Source organism: Panthera tigris, chromosome D3 (assembly GCF_018350195.1).
Source record: "Panthera tigris isolate Pti1 chromosome D3, P.tigris_Pti1_mat1.1, whole genome shotgun sequence".
Classification (NCBI taxonomy): Eukaryota; Metazoa; Chordata; class Mammalia; order Carnivora; family Felidae; genus Panthera; species Panthera tigris.
The window spans coordinates 12,427,146-12,445,292 of NC_056671.1; the positions used below are offsets into that span (position 1 = coordinate 12,427,146).

The 18,147-nt window shown below is 49.9% G+C and overlaps 1 long non-coding RNA gene across 1 annotated transcript in view; it reads right to left on the reverse strand.

The window, feature by feature from the left end:
* LOC122232611 overlaps positions 1-18,147 on the reverse strand; it is a 44,272-nt gene that overhangs the window by 14,728 nt on the left and 11,397 nt on the right. The window lies entirely within an intron of this gene.

Genomic DNA, 18,147 nt, shown 5'->3' on the forward strand with positions numbered 1-18,147 from the left:
TTGACAGGGAGGAGCCAGCTTGGGATTCTTTCTCTCCCTCTCTCACTCTCTCTCTCTTTCTCTGCCCCTCAACCCCCCTTTCTCTCAAAATCAAGAAAGAAACATTTTTAAAAATCAGGTTTTCGCAGATTTGGTGGCCAGAGAAGATTCTTATACACACAATTGTAACAAGCAGGAATCAGCAGCATACAAACATTTAGAGTCTAAATTTATATATGCCAATGCATGCAAATAATTAGACACAGATTCCAGGATTGGTAAACTCCAGCCCGCAGGCAATATCCAGTTTCCTGACTCTTTGCAAAGAACCGGTGAGCTGAGAATGTTGTTTTTCAAACATCTTTTTTAACGATGAAGAGAGAAAAACTCCAAAGAAAAAGGTTTCACTGCGCATGAAAATTAGGTGAAATTCAAAAGTCAGGGCTCAAGAACCAAGTTCTGTTGCTACAAGGTAGCGTTCATGGGATCGGTGGCTGCCTTCACACCACAACAGCAGAGTTGAAGAGTTAAAGACTGCACAGGGCTATATAAAGCAGAGAGTGGCTCTCGATGGCCCTTTACAGCAAAAGTTATTTTACCCTTAAAAATTTCTTGCAATTTTCACTTTTTCCTAATAATGAGTATTGATGACTTAAAAAAATTTTTTTTAATGTTTATTTATTTTTGAGAGAGAGAGGGAGACAGAGTGAGTGGGAGAGGGACAGAGAGAGAGGGAGACACAGAATCTAAAGCAGGTTCAGGCTCTGAGCTGTCAGCCCAGAGCCCGACGCGGGGCTGGAACCCACGGACCGCGAGATCATGACCTGAGCCGAAGTCGGACACTCAACCGACTGAGCCACCCAGGTGCCCCTTGATGACTTTTATGCGAATCAAAACATGTCCATTTAGGGGCGCCTGGCTGGCTCAGTCCATTAGGCATCTGACTCTTGATTTCAGCTCAGATCATGATCTCATGGTTCAAGAGCTTGAGCCCCACGTCGGGCTCTGTGCTGACAGCTCGGAGCCCGGAGCCTGCTTCGGGTTCTGGTCTCCCTCTCTCTCTGCCCCTCCCCTGCTTGCGTGCACGCTCTCTCTCTCTCTCTCTATCTCTCTTTCTCAAAAATTAGACATTAAAAAAAAATCCTGCAAATAGGAAATCCTGGATCTCAAGAAAAACCCTCTTCCAGGACTGGGATGAACAGCAGGAGGTTCCACGGGATGCTAACAAAGCGGGGTTCTTGCTCCAAAATTTACAATCAGAGGACCGCTACCTGGTACCAAAATTGGATCATCTTTATCTCCTGGACCTCACTCAAACTTCACACTTGTCCTGCACGAGCACTGCCATCCTGTCCCCTTCTACCACCGGCCAAACGGGGGCCCGGAGACACAGCTGGTTGTTCGAGAACGCGCGATGAGCGAGTTGGAATCCTAGGGTGCCGGAAACCCCGCCTCTCAGCACGGAGGCAGAAGACGGAGGTCAGAAGTCTGTCTCGGACCCTTCTTCCTCCAGCCGGCGGGGCAGGCAGAACTCTGCAGAAGGTGAGGACCAGTGAAATATACCCACCACCCCCCCCCTCTGCTCGCGGGGTGGCCAAGAAGGTCGCACCTCCGCCTGTCCAGGTTGCGTGTGGTTTTCCACCGTTCGCCCTTTAAAAATTCTAGGCAGCGATCGCATTGGTCTTCCACGTAAGAGGAGGAAAAAAGTCCCAGCCACAAATTGCAAGCAACGAGCTGAGCTGCTGACCAGATGTGCCAGGCTTAGGGCACTTGACCTGGCGGCTCATAATAGTTAACACGGGCTCCCCTAGAAAAGCCTGTAGTTAATAACATCCCCTTCTCTGCTCCCCTGGGACCCCCTGCTTCCTCTACTCTTCTTTCCAACACCCCCAAGGCATGCTAAGCACAGACTACTCAGCAAGGAGAACAGGCAAATGCCCATAGGGACACGGGCCCATGTGGCGTCTACACTAAGGACAAAGAAACTGGACGTGGTCGTGAGCAGCGAGAGGAAGGATTTGGGGCGGAGGAAATAACGGATTGCCAAAAGGGGGCTCGACGCTACCGCGAGAGATGCCGACGAAGGGGAAACATTCCGGAGAGAGGCAGCAGCCAGGGCCCTCGACGAGCTCCGGATGCAGCAACAAACACTCTTGCAGCCGGGCCCGGCCCCAGCCCCGCCATTTACAAGTTCAGGGGCCGGGGGCAGGTGTCCTCATCGTGTAAAATAATAATGTGAATTGTCACTTCCTTGGGACATTCTGAGAACTGGGAGAGAAAAGCACAGCAAGAGGAACGCCCAGAGTCCGGCGTGCACAGAGAACTCAAATAGTAGCTATGCTAAGTGGTGTCGTCCGTGTTTTTGTCACTATGATTCCTGCCGTGGCGTGAGGCCCTTTGGTTGGGAGACTGTTTCGCAACCTTCAAGGCTCCTCACGACTCCAGCAAGCACGTGAAAGAGAGAAACTCTGGAAGCCTCTGAAATGATACAAGGAAGCACGGGGTGGTGAGCAAGAGGGGCTTTCACACCACAAACCCTGGCAGTCCGGGCAGAGCTGGGGCTCAGCCCCGAGCAAGGAAGGGCTCACCCCTTTGAATCTCGGTTATCTCAGCTCCAAAACGGTGATCCTGACGTCTCCCTCGCTAGGCTGTCGCATCAACGGCAAAACCGGGGCGCCTGGGTGGCTCAGGCGGTTAAGCATCCGACTTCGGCCCAGCTCACGATCTCGCGGTTCGTGAGTTCGAGCCCCGCGTCGGGCTCTGCGCCCTGTCAGCCCAGAGCCTGCTTGGGATTCTCTCTCTCTCTCCCTCTCTCTCTGTTCCTCCCCTGCACTTCTCCCTCCCCAAATAAATAAAATAAATTTAAAAACTTTTGCAGAACAAGGAATACAGCGGAAACATCTCTCCACAGGCGTCACTGCGGGGCAAGTTTGCGCGACGCGTCATTCGAGCAAAGGCTGAACCCGTCAACTCTATTGCCAGTGGCCCCATCAGCCCCCAGAGCCGGTCACCTCTGTCATCCAACCCTCCCCCTCACCAGTACTCCACACCCCGCCACAGCCAAGGTCTTAGGGGTCCAGGAGCACTATATCCAACAGAGATCAAGGTCTCCGTCGTGCCAGAAGGGACTTACAAGAGTACGGCTCTTTACAAGAGTGGCCTGGCCCCTCGGGCTGCCTGCTGGCTATAAGGGGAAGTGCCGAGGTGCAAATGAGAACCAGATTTCTCTCCTTCTGAAGCTTCTCAAGGTTGCAGACGACTGGGGTGTTCTGCCCTTCACCTTCTGAATTACCGGGCCAAGCGTTGGCCAACGAAACAAAATTGTTCGAGATTAGCCTACACGCCTGGAGAAATGTGGAGCCAGAGGCTGGCACATCTCAGGGATAACGTTTCTCAGGGCGGGCGAGGTTAGGATAGATGTGGCTGGCTGTCGTGACAGATTTGAACATCCGTCCTGGTGCCTCGAATAGCACCGAGGCGCTCAATAATAATGCGTCCCGCGAACGATCACCCTCATTTCTCAGATTCCTGGTTTCTTGAGGGGATTGATAGACACCAAGAGCGGGGGATGTGCCGTGTGTCCGAACGCCATCGGAAGAACGAGCTACGTTATTCCAGACGGCGTACCAGCAAGCTGTTCCTAAAAAGGGCCAGGCGGTAGATATTTTAGGCTTTGCGGACCATACGCTCTCAGTTCAGCCTCTTCCATTCCGCCTCTGTAACAGGGGAGCCATAGATAATGCACACACAGAAGGGCCTGGCCGTGTCCCAATAAAATTTTACGTGCAAAACCAGGCAACAGCCCGGATTTGGCCCCGGGGCTATCGCCGGCCGGCTCCTGCTCGAGACCCGAAGAGCAGGATCTCAACCTGGAACACGGCCATCAGGCTCTGACGTGGCAGGCCAAGGCCAAGGATATTCTGGCTCCCGTGTTAGGATCCTCCGAAAAGGAGACCCAACGTGCAAGCAATTTATTGAGGGAAAGGTTCGCGAAGGATCCAGAGGAAGGAGCGGGAGCGGACAGGAGGGCTTTCGTACCCAAACACCGGTCTGACCCGGCTGGAAGGAGAGGGGGAAGGGTAGATTCTGGCAGGAAGAACCTTGGATCACAGGCACTATTGTGAGAAAGTCTCAACCGGGCTGATGGGGAGGTTGCTTTCACCTTCACTATCGTTGTTCTAAGAACCTTAACGTAGCCTTGCAGTGTCCCAGGGCTGAAGAAATCTGTGATAATTCCGGAAGACCCCGGAAGTCTGAGAACCTCTCTTGCCTTCCCTGAAGAGGAACGGTGCCCTTCACGTACGGACAGAGCCATGTTTCCCAGAGTGTGTTCTATGGAACCCTGGCCCACAGAAGACTAAGGCAGCTGATAGGCTGCTAAGCCAAGGGATTCCACGCTCAACTAAGTTTGGGAACCATTTCTTTTTTTGTTTAAGTTTATTTATTTATTTGGAGAGAGACAGAGACACAGGAGCAGGGCAGGGAGGGGCAGAGAGAGAGAGGGAGAGAGAGAATCCCAAGCAGCCTCCACGCTGTCAGCACAGAGACCGAGGCGGGGCTCGAACTCACGAGCCGCGAGATCGTGACCTGAGCCAAAACCAAGAGTCGGATGCTCAACGGACTGAGCCACCCCGGTGCCCCGGGAAACATTTCTTTAAATAAAATGAAACAGGCTTCCTCCCTGAAAACCTTCTCAGAGCCTTTGGTCCAAGATTTGGAGCATTTCCCAAGCTTCGCTTAGCATGGACCTTTTATTTTTACTTTTATTTTTTTATTTTTCACTTTTATTTTTCACTCAATGCACCAAACTCAGTGGAAAACCATCTGTCTCACACCACGGAAAACCCAGTGTCAAGATTACAGATCCAGTGAGTCTGTGGAAGGTATCTCACTCAGTCGTTTCTCTGTGCCTCACCTGGATGTGAGTTTGCCACCCTCTTGAGGACTATCCAGATAACAAGAATGACTATAGATGTTTGAGAGTCTTCTAGAGAGGCAGTACTGTGTCGAGGTTTAGAGCAGGACTGGGAACCAAGCCCCAGTTTCCTCATCTGTAAAATGGGGATAACAATGGTTCCTGCGTCACTAGGCTATTTAAGAATACAAAGAACCTTTAGGTATAAAAACACCCGAATGAGGTGCTTACAACGTAGTACGTAAGTATTACCTACCGCTGGGCCCCTCGTTATTCCCCCGAGAGCTCTTAGAAATTGGCCCAAGGGGAACCTGGGGGGCTCAGTCAGTTAGGCACCTGACTCTTGGTTTCAGCTCAGGTCATGATCTCACGGTTCGTGGGATCGAGCCCCATGTCGGGCTCTGTGCTGACAGCGTGGAGCCTGCTTGGGATCCTCCCTCAGCCCCTCCCCTGCTCTCTCTCTCTCTCTCTCTCTTTCTCTCTCAAAATATATGAATAAACTTGAGAGAAAGAAAGAAAGAAAGAAAGAAAGAAAGAAAGAAAGAAAGAAAGAAAGAAAACAGCTCAGAATGCTAACCAAAACCAAATTTAACGTTTGGGACTTTGAAAGGGTTTCCGTGAAACTTGGTACCTGTGTTGAGGCAAGATGATCTCCTGGAGGAACAATTATAGGTCACAAAACCACCGGGGTACGTGTTTGCGGCCAGACTCCAGGTGGTGGCTTGGCAATTCCCTCCTGAGCCCAGATGCGTCGGGAGCTCAGCAGGGAAACGCGGGGAGGCCAGAGCCCAGGCCAGACTCAGTGACATTCCCCAGAATCTTTCCGAAGTGTCAAAGGATATTGGAACCCTTCTGGAGAGCACGGTGTCGTTTTAAACATTGCAAAAATTGGCCACTTTGGAAACGATTTAGCTCTACTCTGCGTAGGAAATCATTTCCCCGTTTTATGAGTTATGTAGAAAAATAATAATAAATTATTTCCCCCCCCGGGGTACCGGCAGAAATTGTGTTGCAGCATTAGGTTATGATCTTTTGTACCGTTTAATAGATACCCAAGGCTGTTTTATTCTGATACACAAATATAGAGATGTAATGAAAGGTGTGATGGAAAATATGTGCTCGTGGATCATCGGGGTTTCAGCACTGGAGTCCTTTCCCCTTAATTCCATAAGCAAAATTATATTTCTTTCTGTAGGTTTATTTATTTTGAGAGAGAGAGCATGTGTGCGTGGGGGGGGGGAGGGGCAGAGAGAGAGAGAGAGAGAGAGAGAGAGAGGGAGGGAAAGAGAGAATCCCAAGCAGGCCCTGCCCTGCCAGCATGGAGCCGGATGTGGGGCTCGATCTCGCAGACCGTGACATCATGACCTGAACCAAAACCAAGAGTCGGATGCTTAGCTGACTGAGCCACCCGGGCGCCCCAGCAAAATTCTATTTCAACGAGAGGAGTCTTTGGGGGACTACTGTGCCCACCACTCGGTGGGCATGAGCTAGATCCTTAGGCAAATCCATTGACCGGGTTAGGGGGGATTTTAGTGAGTTATAGTCTGAGGAACCGAATGGTGGGGGAGGAGGGTAGAGATCCTTTTCATAATCATCTGTTGCTTCATGGAAGGAGCAACTAGACAGGATCCCACGGCCCACAGCGCCCCCAAAGCTGATTCTGATTGGATCAGGGGAGTGCATTTCATAGGAAGATATTCATTCCCACGCTGCATTTGCCACGTAAAGTGGCATCGGGCGGGGTTGGGAGGGGGTGGGAGATGAGAAAAGACAGAGCGAAGGAAGGCAAGGAATAGAGGCAGGGCTGAGAACACCTGCTATGTGCCAGCCGCCAGGAATGAAAAGCACGGGAGGAAATAAAACCTAGGGTCTGCCTTGACGAAGGCTGGCAGGCAAGACATGAACGGTGTTGAAGACACCTGCCCGTTGTGACTTCTACGATGGCCCCCAAGTGTCCCCACCTCCTGGCATTCACCGCCTTGCGTCCTCTCCTTTGAGTGAAACGCTTCTAAAATAGCAGACCCCACCGTCAGAGACTAAGAGGAGTGTGAATTCCTGAATACGTGTGAACATTTGCGACGTGGCGAGAATGACAGTGGTTCTGGGATATGAAGTAAATCGCCTTGGAGAGAAACAGTCACAGACTTGAAACAGCTCTCAGGTGAAATCCACTCCTCCCAGGGATTCTCGCTTCTTAAAAAAAAAAAATTTTTTTTTTGACATTTATCTTATTTTTGAGAGGCAGGGAGAGTCAGAGCACGAGTGGGCGAGGGGCAGAGAGAGAAGGAGACACAGGATCCGAAGCAGGTTCCAGGCCCCGAGCTGTCAGCACAGAGCCCGACGCGGGGCTCGAACTCACGAACCGTGAGATCAGGACCTGAGCCGAAGTCGGACGCTCAACCGACTGAGCCACCCAGGCGCCCCCAGGGATCCTCGCTTCTTAAACTCACCTCCTGCACTCACGTACACGCCCGATCTCAGCTCCCAGGACCCAGTGAGAGGAAGAAGTTCCCAATAGCTTGTCTCGAGCCCTGTTTTCGAAGCCTGATCAGGAAGCCTTTCCTGACCACGAGCATGCCGTGCTGGAGTGATAGAACTCAGCCATGCTTTGGCCACTTAAAACGCTTTTTCCTCTCCTAAAAGCAGGCACCCCCTCCAGAAGAAGGCAGACAGAAGCTGGTCTGGCCACGGGCTGCCTCCAATGACCTACTAACACATGAGCTGCTTCCAGAAGGCCACACCAAGACCCTGGCGCCTGGGGATTCCCAGCACGATGACTTCCCAAACCATCATTTGGTGGGAAATGGAGGGAAGATTGAGGAGGAGAGAGATCCAGGGTCTGAGGGAGCAGAACCAGAATTCGGGTAAAAGTAACTTTCGTCCCTGGCCTCAAAACATCATTACCGGTTTGGCTTTGGGGTGTGGTAACTCGAATAATGTTTGGCACAATGTTCTGGAGCTTTCCAAGGAGCACTACAGCGGTGTCGGCGAGAGTTCTGAGCTGGACGGACGGTAAAACTCTGCACCTGCCATCTACCAGCCGTGGGACCTTGGTTGTGTTCTCCAAACTTTGGAAATCTTGGTTTCTTTATTTGCAAATCGAGGACCGTGACAACTCCCAGCCTAGACAGGCTTGTGGTTTCAAGGAGACGCTGTGTTTAACGACGTTGTTTTTAGACCGCACGTAGTAAAAAAAATGAAACAAAAATAATAATAATTAATTAATTAAAAATAAATAAATCAACAGCACATAGTAGGGGCTGAGCGAGTGCCAGTGACTGTACTGGTGGGGGGGGGAGTAAAATGAAAGGGGAGAGGGTGGTTGCTCCCCACCAGTTCCGGACTAGCTTTGGAACGTCCGGGGTCCATGGGCAAGGCCTCCCTGGAAGTCCTGAGATGCTGTGGGCTGGACTAAAGGTGTCAGGCCATTTTCTACCACACTTGGAAAGGAAGCATGATGTAGGCGACACAGGGAGCTTCAGAGTAGCAGTTTCCCTCCTTAGGGCCTTTTCTGGGCTGGAGTTCAGAGAGACATTAGTTGGCCTCCTTGCTCAACACTGGTGGAATCGGAAGGCCGTGGGATGACCTTAAGGCGAAAATTGTGCAGGAAAATCTACGTCACGCGTGGAAAGATCCAATCGGTGTTGCAGCTCAGGTTCAAAGTCAGGGATTAAAACCAAGAGGTGGCATCCAGGTAAGAGGGACCTGAGGAGGAGCAGGAACTGGAAGAAGCCCGGTCACGTCCTCAGGAACCCAGTGTCTTTCTGTGTCCCGCCATTCTCGGAGGGTTGGCTTGTCCTCGCAGGCCACCAAACGCGGCTCCAAAAGATGGCTGAGACCCAAGCGTCGTGGAAAATTTCCAGGTGTAGAAAAAGGAGCATCCGTTCCTTGTATCTCTTTTTCAGACGGAGATAAAAACATCTCAGCAACGGCTCCGTCAGCTTTCCCTGGGTTTCTTATTGGTCACAACCACGTCACGTGACATCACCGAAACCAACCACTGGAAGTCAGGAAGGAGCCGCTGTGATGGGCAGAGACCAGACCCGACCCGGGGTGCCGCCTTCTGGTAGGATGGTCACTGCGGGGGACCCGTGTTCTTCGGAAGCGTGTCGCTGACAAAGCGAGTCACGGAAAACATTAGAGAGCTAGTTCCGAGGCAGAACGGACAGGGCGGCCATAGAATAGACAACAGAGCGTCTCCTGTCTTCACCAACGCGGTCCCTCCCTGCCTCAGAATTTGTTCTCTAACATTTATTGCAAGCTTAGGTGGCAGACATCATGCTGACCATCCCAACGCGTTACCTTGTTTCACCTCAATAATTAGGACGTAGGTGCCATCTTTAGCCTCATTGGCTGATGAGAGAACCAGGGCTCAGAAGGGTGAAGCAACTTCCCCAAGGTCACACAGTTATAAAGTGGTAGACTCGGGACTCCTGAAATGGACAGACTCCGGGACCATTCTGCCCACCAAAGCAGCCACTAGCCACCCAGGCCCCTTTTGCTGTAAAGTACTTAGAATGAGAAATCCTGTTCCCCGGTGGCTCGAGCCACATTGCAAGGACTCAACCGTGACATGCAGGCCAGTGGCTCCCACGTTGGATAGGGCAGATACGGAACATTTCCGTCGACTCAGAAAGTTCTATCGGACAGCGTTCCAGACGCCGAGATCTTAAAGCTCCCCGCCAGAATGGTTCCATGTGACTCTCGCGGTGGACTGGAGGTCTTTGTGGAAGTTTCCAAAGCAATGCCATCAAAGGCGGGAAGATTCCCACCTCTTTGCACCCCACCTCCAAGAAAAAGGCTCTACGGCGACGCGAGACTATTAGTTCTATTCTGAGAAATTCCTCAACAACCGACCTAACGGGCAAAGGGAGACACTGAAAGGCATCTCTCATGTCCTGGGAGTACTCGGAGGAGGGAGAACTAGAAAGGCAACGATACGTAGCACCCTTGGAACCTGGCCACACTCAAAATTGCACTGTGGCTCCTCTGTTCCCCCACACCCGCATCCAGCAAAACCCAGCCTCGGTGCACATCCCCAAGCACCTCCCAGTTCTCGCCCAGACTGCTAGTCCACGGCCAGTGTGTTTCCCAATGCATGACAAGAAAACAGTGTGTCAATAGCAGGTGACAATGTGGTATAAGGTACAACACCCGACAAAACCCAAAATACTCTCATTGTTCCGCCCTTGCACAACTTCCTCAAGGGCCAGAGCTCATGAGTCAGTTTGTGGTTTGCTTAATCCGACTTTCAGACACTGGTGAGTTAGGAACTGGGCACGGTTCCTGGCCAAAGGTGCTGTAACAGCCGTGGAGATGTTTCAGATGGCTCGCAAGACTATCCCTTTATTCATCTCCCTTTCTGCTCCGTGGGGTGCCAGGACTAAAGTAACCTCAAAAGATGAGTAATGTCCAAGAAGGAATATGTATTTAGGGTGCCCAGACCTGGGCTTGGCCCTCCTCTGCCATTTACCGACCTTCCAAGAAAGGAAGGTCACTGATCTTCTCGATCCCATCTCTATAAAAAGGGGCCAAGGTGCCAATCTTATAGGATTGCTGCAGGGGTCTCAGAAGAGGTGACAGTTACTACTTGTCCGGCACATGGTGAGTCTTCCAATAAATGCTGCTTCCCTCTTCCCTCCAATTACTGGATGCTTGCCTTAAAAATCTTGGTAGAACTAGGGGTAAATTTAGAAGGCCTTCTGGACAGGGAACCAGAAATACTAAATCCGGACAGTTACCTCTTTCCAAAGGGGTGTCGTCAAAGAACAATGCCAGACGAACGGAAAGCAAAACAGTGCGGTGTTATTGACTAAGACTCTGGTGCCAAATCCCAAGGTAGATCATGAGAGTCACCTGGGCTGGGTCACATCCGTCCTAAGGGTGGTACAGTCTAAATAGCCTCTGGCCAGAGTCAACCTTGGGTCCGGCTGTCCTTCACTTCATATTGCCTCACCTGCAACCAGACATTTAAAGGCGGGGAAGCAGTTTCTAAGACAAAAAGCGGTAGCTCTATGTTATCTAGACAGAAAGACATAAAAGAGAGGAGTGAAAAAGACCGACAGACACAGGGCCAGGATCCTCCGCCCTGAAGGTCCCACCCCGGAGAATGAAACTCAAGAATGTCCTCAAACATCACAGATCGGATCCAGATTTACTCCTGGTGAGGGCGTAGCATTTCTTGGCCCTTGATTTTGATTGAGAACGTGAAGGTGGGGAGGAGCCTTGAACTCTACTCAGAAGACCAACTGGAATGTCCTCCCGGAAGGGCAACACCTCCCAACTCATCTTGTAACGATTGCAGGCTGACTTAATTACCAAGTGGCTTGGGAGAGAGGTCGTAAAGGTACGGATTCCCCTGCACACTGGCCAGCAAATCCGGAGCGGACCCCGTGAATCTACATGTTGCCAGCTGATGGCCAACCAGGTGGGGAAGGCTCCATGGCGGTTGACTCTTTCATCCAGTTGTTTGGGTCGATTTCCCGGTGGCTGGTCTATTTCTCAAGCTGGTCCCATTTCAGTGCACCGTCCATCCCGAAGTCTTGCCATTGACACTTTCCATCGTGAATTCTGCTTCTTCCCCGGCCTTCACCTGCTCTTAAGAAACCTTCCTTCTCCAACCAACCCATTTGACCTTCAGAGCTACCCTCGTGGTGAAAGTGGGTCTTCGTGGAGGGAATGTTCTTTCCCCCCTGACTTTTATTTCCAGCTGCGTATCTTCGAGAAGGCCTTGTGACTCAGGCAACTTGTGTCCATGTGGATGATGGGCATGTTGGAAAAATCTGGTAAGAATTTATCGCGGAAAAAATCTGCATCTTCAGAGCTCAAAAGTAAGTTCAAGGATCAAAGAAGCATGGGCAGAATGTGTGGATTCACACATGCACACACAGAGAAAATACAACCAAAATGTGGAACGTCCTGTGCACACACACGAGACCCATATGGACCCATTGGAAAAGTCAATACATATATTGACCCACATGTCTCCGGGCAGGCTGCACTCCCACAAATGCATCTAGTTCCGTTCCTCGGGGACAGGATAAAACAACGGGCAGGCAATCTTTGTCCCTCAGCCTATCCTGGGGAACATCAAAAAAAAGGTAAAACACCCTAGACTTGTCTTCAATGGCCTCCCCCTCCCCCAGATATTCAACTGCATCCAAGATAGTGGCAGATGTCATCTGTGGTCGATGATGGAAGCATGGCGGTGTACAAGGACATGTTTTAAATTGGAAAATAATGCCTGAGATGGGAAGGGGGAGCACAGGGTATTGCACATGTGCGTGATGAGCGTGCCAGACCCCTGTGCTGTCAGCAGATTTCCAGGAAAGGGCTGGCTGGGTACCCACCGTTGGCCGTGTGCGCACCTGCACGAGCCCTCGCACTCGGAGACGTAAAGAACACGCCTCTCTGGTCAACCTACATGAGACTTGTTTCTGCCCAGGGGTCAGGTTGGGAGGCAGTTGTACCTCCAGAGATTTCCAGAACCATAAAATGCTGAAAATGAAAAGCAGCCGGCATGCCCCAAAGTGTGTTTTAGGAAACACCCACGGCTTTGGATGTAAAATGGGGTAAAGGTGGGGAGCAAAGAGGTGAGAAATTTTACCACAAACAAAGCGAATCACGGGTTTTACGTTATTATTATTACAGGACTTTTCAGAGCCTTTAGTGTCTCTGTTCGCCAAGCTGACTCGGGCACAGAATCTTCTCCTCAGAAGCGCCTTTCAAGACAACATTTTGGGAGGAAGCACAAACCAACCTGACTCTTTCTATCCACTCAACAGATGGGAAAACTAAGGGCCAAGAGCAAAGGCATTAACCCTAAAAAGCACACTGGCGAGTGGAAGGCAAGACAGCTTGACTTCTGGTCTGGGGTCCTATGTCCATACAACTGTCATGACATATGAGAACTTAACTCATTCATTCATTCAATGGACAGGTCTTTTTTTTTTCTTTAAGTTTTATTTTGAGAGAGAGAGAGAGAGGGAGAGAGAGAGAACAAGCAGGGGAAGGGCAGAAAGAGGAGGGAGAGAGAGAGAATCCCAAGCAGGCTCCACACTGTCCTAAGTGTTTCCTTTACTTATAATGATGCTTTGAGACAAACTCTGTTATCAGCCCATTTTACAGATGAGGAAAGTGGGACACAAAGACACTCGGTCGTTTTTCCAAGGTCACACAGCTGGTAAACGCCACGTTGGTCTTTGAACCCACACGGTGTGGCTCCAGGATTCACGCTTTTTTAACGACTATGTCCCACCGCCTCTCAAATTCAAGTAGAAGCAAACCGTGGTGGTCTTCATCCTCCAGGTCCTTAAACCTGGCGGTTTATCAGGGATCAAGGTGAAGGAGGGCTCAATAACCCGAAAAAGTTGTGTGTTGAGTCCAGAGCAAACTATGAGCCCGAAATGGCAAATGAATGAGCCCCCAACCTGTGCCATGTCCTCTCGTTACCCTGGTGTCCAGCCATGGGCTCAAGGAACAGAAAGGAAAGTGGGACCAAGCCAAACAGAATTCTCAGTCTGCTCGCCATCTGCAAATCATCCGTGATGGTATAAATCAGACAACAAAGGACCCCAGCAAGCTACAAAGGCTTGTAGCAAAGAAAATGCCTGAGGCCCATGGAGTTTAATGTTCGTCTTCCAACAGGTGATAGGGCAGCTGATCCCCAGAGCATCTTGCCACTGTGTCTCCTGTGCCCCTGTTCCAGGGCCCCGTGCCTCTGCAAGGAACCTCGGCCTGGCCTCTTTAAGGCAAGCCAGGCTTCTCCTTGGGAGATCTCACCCCGTCCCATGGTTCAGTTAGTTACCCGATGTTGGTGGCTCTCCAATCTCTATCAACCCTCCTACCCGGAAGGCCAATGAGCAACTAACTACCCACTGGCCGTCGTTACTTGGATACCGCACAGGCTCTTCAAATTTGGCATGCCCAAAACCAACGCCATCGTCATCTCCTTGCCCAGATTCACCCCTTCTCAATTGGTCTCCATCTCCAGGAAAAACGGTACCACTCTGGATCCAACCATCCAAATCAGAATCCTAGGAAGCATCTCCGAGCCCGTCTTTTCCCTCGTTTACTCTTCTTACCCTCATTCAGCAAGTCTTGCTTATTCGACTTCCCAAATATCCCCAGAATTCTTTCACTTCTTTTTATCCTTTCCACCCAGTCCCCACTTGCTTGCTTGGACAACTACAGTGGTCTTCCAGTAACAATACAGTCACCTCCTTCGAAGCGATTGGTCAAGGTACGTCTTTCTACAATGCAAATCTGATTCCTGATCCAAAGATACTGACATAAAAAAAAACAAAAAAAAAAATAAATAAATAAAAAAATAAAAAAAAATAAAAACAAAAACAAAACAAAAAAAAAAAAAAACAAAGATACTGACATAATAAGCGCTTGTTGTTTTAAGCTATTATATTTTTTTGTCTGTTTGTTTTAAATTAAAGTTAGTTAACATATATTTATAGTATTGGTTTCAGGAGTAGAATTCAGTGACTCATCACTTACGTATAACACCCAGTGTTCATCGCAACAAGTGCCCTCCTTAATACCCATCACCCGTGTAGCCCACCCCCCTCGCCCATCTCCCCTCCAGCACCCCTCTGTTTGTTCTCTGTTTTTTTTTTTAATTTTTTTTAACGTTTATTTATTTTTGAGACAGAGAGAAACAGAGCATGAACGGGGGAGGGGCAGAGAGAGAGGGAGACACAGAATCGGAAGCAGGCTCCAGGCTCCGAGCCATCAGCCCAGAGCCTGACGCGGGGCTCGAACTCACGGACCGCGAGATCGTGACCTGAGCCGAAGTCGGACGCTTCACCGGCTGAGCCACCCAGGGGCCCCTGTTCTCTGTTTTTAAGAGTCTCTTACGGGTTGCCTCCTTCTCTTGTTTTATCTTATTTTATTTTTCCTTCCCGTCCCCTACATTCATCATTCTGTTTCTTAAATTCCACGTATGGAATTTGATATGATGTCCTCATATGATATTTGTGTTTCTCTGACTGACTTACTTTGCTTAGCATAATATACTCTAGTTCCATCCACACCATTGCAAGTGGCAAGATTTCATTCTTTTTCATCACCAAGTAAGATCCCATTGTATATATACCAGATCTTTATCCGTTCATCAGTCGGTAGACATTTGGTCTCTTTCCATACTTGGCTATTGTCGATAGTGCTGCTATAAACACTGGGGTGCAGGTTCCCCTTCGAATCGGCATTTCCGTATCCTTTGGATAAATACCTAGCAGTTTAAGCGATTATATTTGGGAGTAATTTGTTACGCAGCAGCGGATGGCCGAGAAAACTCATAGGCTCTCTTATTTCTGGGCGACAGCACAAGCTGTCGTAACCCGACTCCTGACCGCTTCTCCTGCTCCTTCCAGTGTCAATCCATTTCACCTAAACTCCAATTCATTCTCAGGTCTTAGGTGAGACGATACCACCTCCAGGAAGCCACCCCTGACTGATGATAGCACTGATCACAGCAGACAGTGAGCTCCCTGAGGGTGGGAACGGTGGCTGCCATAACTCGTTCTGGATCCCCTGTATCCACAAAAGGTCTGGCCTTCTACAGATGATGGGGTGTAAATATTTCCTGAATGAATGAGGGGCACAGAAAGGCTTCCCCGCTCCATGCTGAGCTGAGGTGTCTCCTTGTGCCCAGCACATGACTCCGTATCAGGCAGATAGTAATGGCCTCCTAAGTGTCCCAAAGCCAGGCTTATAATTTGCACGGTTGTGACATTGACTCAGATCTGGTATCTCCACTGAGCTAGAACATCTCTTCTCGTTCACTCTCCCTTTTCATTTTCACGAGAACCATGAGGATCATCACTACCCTCATTTTACGCAGAGAAAGAAGAAGACAGAGGGATGTGAACAAGTTTCATGCACGACCAGCCGCAAAAGCCCGAGTCTCTGAACTGGTTCTCAAACTCTCAGCCTAGAACTGCTCTCACAAGGGAAGACTGCTGAGGAACATACACCTTAATTACTAAATCATTTTGCTAAAACAAGAAAAAAACGCAGATGGCCGCTCCGCCCACGATGGTTCATTTCACTGCCTCACCCAGGCCTCTCGGTAAGCAAATAAACTCCGATATGAAATTTTTAGTCTCTAAGGGGAGAAAAATAGCAGAATCAAGGAAATAAAGCAAAATTGAATTAAAGCAGATCCGGAAAAAAGGAAGTTACGGGGGGGGGGGGGGGGGAGAAAAAAGTCTATAAAAAGGAAAGCATTTAGAAGGAAATTCGTTTTGATGCTTTCAGATACATATTGGTAAGGTTATATATTATTAGGGGAAAAAATTAATAATAACAAAATAAGTTCAAAGGGCGGGAGGGGCATTCACAAGAAGCTACCTTCCAGACCAATATATCCAATATGAGATTCCAGACGGAGCTCCTCTGAGTTGTGTAAGACCCTGGGTTTGATTTTTATTTCAACTCCATAAGGATCCTATTCACCATGTGGGAGTGACGGTTCTAAAACCACAGAGTGCTGAATTAAATACAATTCAGCAGGGGGAACAAGTCACAATAATACCAGTTTCAGGGCAACATGCCTTATAACCCAATGGCTTTTGCTTCTTCAGTAACTGAATGCCTGTGGGTAGCTCACAGATATATCCGCTTTATACTCAACTCCATTCAACCGTAGAGAACATTCTAGAATTTATACCCAAGATGGCAAAGACCGAGCCACGGGGTGCAGCAAACCTGCAAGTGTGCTTGTTTGGCCTTCCCCGTATTTTTCAGTTATCGATATTTAAATATGTGAGGGTTGACATAAAATCCAGATTTTCAGCACCCGTGGCGGGCAGTCGGGGGGTGAGGGGGTACTGCCCGCATCGTCACATGGCAAATATCGGCCTGAGGTCAGTAAGGGTTCCCCCTTACCCCCTGGCGTGTGGTCCCTTCCTTCTATGCCCCATCTGCCTCTGGCATTTACGGTGTTTTCCTGGCCCCTATGGGCATAGCGCTGAGATCCCTACACTCAAAAAAGATGGCCGCCATTTTCTTAAAATTCCTTGGTTGAAACAGAGATCCCCACAAGTGATCTTCAAGAAAAGGAAATTCTTTTAACGAAAGTGGTACCAGGAACCCATCAATTACCTCTTCTTTCACTCTCTCCCTTACCTCTCAATCATGGCATCTCTGCTTCTCTCTGTGTCTCTGCCATGTTTTTTCTCCTAGACTGAGGTCAACTTCCTAAGTGGCCTAAAAGAGCCAGCCGGGTCCAGCGTCTACTTCCCGGTCTTTCAACTCAGCGCTCAGAGCTCCCCTGGCCCAGTGGCTCACTTGCCCAAACCCAATCTGCCCAAACAGGCATCAGATCGGGGCATTCACCTGTTCAGATCAGACTAGCCAATCACTGGCCATGGTTGCTGGTCACTGGACCAATCAGGGTGCCTGGGGCCCTGCCCTCACAACAAGGGAGGATCGTGGGGCACAAAACCTGGCTTGCCGGGGTAGCAGGGATTCCAGGTAAGACAGGCCTGGCCCGGGCCGCACAAAGGAATTACGCACTTCACTTGTCGACTGAGCCCTCGGCCACATGCACAAATGGAAGCAGTTAGTGTCTGTAATGAATTTGTAATACTCCTTTGCTTGTTTCCTCTCGGTGCCTGTTGGCCTTTCCAATTAGCGGGAACCCACCATAGGGCAGTAATTGGGCTCCTTCTTAGCCATCCTGGAGGGGGGGGGGGGTTCACGCCCGCCGCACCCCCCTGCCCAGACAAACCACCTGACCTCTAAAGCGGCCATAGCGAATTTACCTTTATTGACCCAAATTTGGAAACTCCACGCTATTTGCCTTTGAGGTCAAACAAAGAGACGCTCTATTTTCTCTGGCTCCTCCCAGCTCCGAGATAGCCAAGAACAGAGCATCACTGTCAGGCTTCAACTCATCCTGCAGAATCAAGGAAACTCCAGCAGCGTGACAGGCGGAAGGGCCTGGTCGTTGCTCTCCCCGCGCTGCCGTGGAACAGCTGTGTGATCTTGGGCAGGTAGCTTCACCTCTCTGACCCTCACTCTCCTCCCTTTGGTAGGTTGGTTTATTGAGAGGTTGAAGCTCAGCATTCACGTTGAACTCAGTCTTAGCTCTGGCACTTTCTGGCCAAGTGTGTTCAAGCCAAGTGACTTAACCTCTCTGATGCTCCCGTCTGAAACGGCCGATGGCAATTACACCTGCTTGATCAAATCGTTGTGACCGTGTCTGTTATTTCTGCCATCACATTCCCCACCCCCAGCCA